A 3,850-nucleotide genomic window follows, 5' to 3' on the forward strand; every position below is an offset into this window, starting at 1 on the left:
CTACATCAAAAGGGACCCTCAAGGCCTTTTGCTAACACTCCCTTTGTACAATTGTTCATGAGGCGACAGATATCCAGTGCTGCGGAGTATGCTATCCATGCAGCAAAACACCCTTTTTCTTATACCCAATGGTGACAAATACAAAAAGCAAGCTGCAAGTGCCAGACATGCTCACATTGAAGACATGTCATAAGCAATTGTTACATCATTATACAGTTAATTCAAGAGCACCTCTAGGTGTATCAGTCTGCTCGTTATCCACATGGGTTTTCAGCTCAGACATTTGCCAACATCACTTAAACCATGAAGTGCTCAATTTACTTCATCAGGATTCAAAGAAGTAGAAACTGACCGTTAATGATGGCTGTGGTGTCTTAAATCTGGAAAAAAGAAAAAAAAGCATTCTTTGAGTGGATAAAAAACGTGAATACTCAGGGGAGGGATTTACAAAGCTGTATCAAAGAAATAATACAGACTTCCACAAGCACGTCAAGTCTGATGGCCTCATCACTCAAGGCAAAGCAAGAAGTGCCAGCAACCACCAGAAGTTGGCATGTAACATTCATCTACTCACTGTACTACACAAACTAATAAAGAGCATTACTGTTGACTTCTCTAAATAGGATGACATATCACTGTTACTTACCTCTGGTTTTCTAGTACTCCCAGCTCCTCTACAGATTACACTTACCTAGGAGGGGGGGTCCTGTGTTTGCAGTCCATTTCTTTAGTTAATGGTTTGTGCTCCCTAAAGGGTTGCTATTGGTAACTGCCATTTGCACGGTTTTCTAAACTTTTCTCTGCCTATTTCTGATTACTAGTGTATATATTTAGTGTATTATTTACCTCCTATTGGAGGGCTGCACTTCAAGTGATTTGTGGTATTGTTTTCCAAAATAAAGTACCTCTATTTTTGTTCAACCGAGTTTTCTTTCATGTGTGTAAATGCTGTGTGACTACAGTGGTAATGCATTAAGTTTGCACGTCTCCTAGATAAGCCTTGGCTGCTCATCCATAGCTACCTCTGGAGAGCCTGGCTTCTAGACACTGCCTACACTTCACTAAGAGGGGATACCTGGACCTAGTATAAGGCATAAGTACCATAGGTACCCACCAAACACCAGGCCAGTTTTGTACATTGTCTTATAACAAGCCAAATTCAAATTTCAGATCATGAGCACCTTGACCTGCGAGACGAGTCAAATAAAGCAGAATAGGAATGACAATAGGAAAATCTAACTGACTACAAGTACTAAACTAGAAAGAACAGAAAAAAAAAAAAAAAGACAACCTTACCTTCAATCATCCATCGCTTGAGGCTTAAAAGAAAAATAGGATCTGCATTAGCTTCCCTTCATACATTACATACCAACTGCTGATGTGGCCATAAACGATCAATACATCAGATAGGAGCGAAAGACAAAAGCTCTTATTCACCACTGTTCATCTGCTGAACTATGTGCTCATCATTGTATCAATCTTGGCGCAGACTTGCTGTGTATTGCATTAGTGCAGCGCTGTAAAACTATTACATGCAATTTACCCCTTAATCCCCAAAGAATCAGTTGAAGCAGCTGCTTAACTTGGGCAAAAAAAAAAAAAAAATGTGCACGCAGCACATACGTCTAGAGCATTTTTATAAACTTTGGAACATTTACTTTCCAATACGAGAGAGAATCCGTATAACTCAAACAGCTAAAGTAAATTAGAAAACCTTTCATCAACAAACGTAGCCAAATCAAACCCTTGAACAAAACAAATTAACCCAAGGCATAGTACTAACACCCCAACACACAGAATTACCAGTTTCATCCCAAAGCGTCCCATTTCTCCGGCACCACACCCAGGGCAGTCTGGCAGGCCGCTAGTATTTGAACCAACTCGCTCTGTCGCCTCCTTTCTGGTGCACCGTTCACCAAGTGTGGTCCTGCAAATTTGTAAGTGGCAAAATTAAGAGGCATTTGAAGTCTGTACGTTATTCCCACAAGCACATTTCCACACAATTCAGCCCCGTGCAATTTCAGGTACAAGTGCATCCCTCATTCTTTTTCAGAGAGATTCCCATTTGTTTAATAGTCATCATAAACAGCACATGGAGCCAGACTGGCCTGTAGATTGCAAGAATTATATGCCTCTGCTAGCTACACTATACGTCCATGCCCCCAAGGGTGCAAAAGCTTCAGCGTTCATGCTAAAGTGCTAAGGTGCAATCTGAACTTACCTCACACCATCGAAAATCATGGAAAACTGAGTGTAAACAATAAATGTCAGCATTCCACACGTACATATGAATATTATGGGCATCCAACAATGGTCCCCCCCACGCATCCAGTTGGGCCGTAACAGACGAAAGGTTACATTAAACCTGCCTAAATTGTTATTTTTATCCATCAGTGCACAGAAGTTAATGGGAATGTCAAAACATTGTGATGGAAGGAGGACATCGGCATGAAATAAAGCACTACTACACCTGTCTACGTCACATTCCAAAGTTGCACCAGTACTTCGCGCTAAGCTCAATTTATAACTTTAAAAAAAGCAATGTGTGACTAGTTAAATGCAAACACTGAAACCAGCCTTTGCAAGGACCATTATCCTTTGCCTAATTTCTACACTTGATCATCGTGGAGGTTAACACTCTAAAACATCATTCAAAATATTTTCGGAAAAAAACTTCGTACTTTAAGTAAACATCCAAATACAGCAATTAGCAATAGAAAGGTGACCGGTCAAACGCGTTAAGGGCCTTCCACTGTAGAGCAACACATGGTGCGGCGTGTTTAGTTACTTTTCATCCCATTGAGATAGAAACAACATTGTTAAATCTAAAGATTATACATCAGACGATTGTGGCAAATAAATTAGTTGGAACACCACAACTGTAAATCAATAAAACTAGAACACAAACGTATTATATTTGTAGTCACCCAGATCAATCTCGATAAAGACTGCCTCACCATACTTCTAGGTCCTCTCCAGGACTGAAACGTCAAACCCACTACTTCAGCCATAGTCTACAACTTTGAAAGGCATCAAAAAGGTCAAATCTCTGTACAGAGAATACTTTCTGAGAGGACCAGAATTTGAGGGAAAGCTGTGTTTTGGGAGGTCAATCAAATCAGACATACCATTTCATACATTAAACACTGAAAAAAAAAATGAAAAAAAGTTAATGTACTACTTTAATGATATTATATTTACAATTATAGCAGTCTACCTTTGTTAACTCCAACCGACAGGAATCAGACATCCTCGAACATTTACAGGAAGATCGATTTCCTGAAATGGAAAGAGCGGGTTCTTTAATGCTTGAGCTTTCGACCACAATCCTCTCTAGTGAATAGTCTTGGATGAATCAGTTCTTGGAAGTTTCATCAGGCGCTCAGTGAGAGAGTTCAAGTTACTATCATCATACATCCCAATTCTGAAAGTGAACACTACCAACTGACAATTATCTCACCTGACGAAGGATCTGCACAGGCAAGCTTCAGAAATCCTTTGCTCCAGACTACCAAGAGCTGACATTTTCACCTAAAAACGAAGAAACGCATACGTTTTCTATTTTCCAGGCAGTTAAGTATTTTCATTGTTATGGCCACATTACTCCCTGTAGGAAGTTGGCTCTGTATGTGCTATTTCAAAGTAAGGAATAGCATGCACAGAGTCCAAGGGTTCCCCTTAGAGGTAAAATAGTGGTAAAGAGATAATACTAATGCTCTATTTTGTGGTAGTGTGGTCGAGCAGTAGGCTTATCCAAGGAGTAGTGTTAAGCATTTGTTGTACATACACAGACAATAAATGAGGTACACACACTCAGAGACAAATCCAGCCAATAGGTTTTGTTATAGAA

The 3,850-nt window shown here is 39.9% G+C and overlaps 2 non-coding genes across 2 annotated transcripts; both read right to left on the minus strand.

The window, feature by feature from the left end:
• Nucleotides 1–1,394: 1,394 nt before the first annotated feature.
• LOC138294391 (small nucleolar RNA snR60/Z15/Z230/Z193/J17) lies at nt 1,395–1,478 on the minus strand. The gene has a single exon (XR_011203405.1). It is a non-coding gene; the product is annotated as a small nucleolar RNA snR60/Z15/Z230/Z193/J17 (small nucleolar RNA).
• Nucleotides 1,479–2,013: 535 nt separating this feature from the next.
• Nucleotides 2,014–2,091, minus strand: LOC138294352 (small nucleolar RNA SNORD79). The gene has a single exon (XR_011203368.1). It is a non-coding gene; the product is annotated as a small nucleolar RNA SNORD79 (small nucleolar RNA).
• Between the last annotated feature and the right edge of the window lie 1,759 nt (nt 2,092–3,850).

This window comes from Pleurodeles waltl, chromosome 4_2 (assembly GCF_031143425.1).
Source record: "Pleurodeles waltl isolate 20211129_DDA chromosome 4_2, aPleWal1.hap1.20221129, whole genome shotgun sequence".
Lineage (NCBI taxonomy): Eukaryota > Metazoa > Chordata > Amphibia > Caudata > Salamandridae > Pleurodeles > Pleurodeles waltl.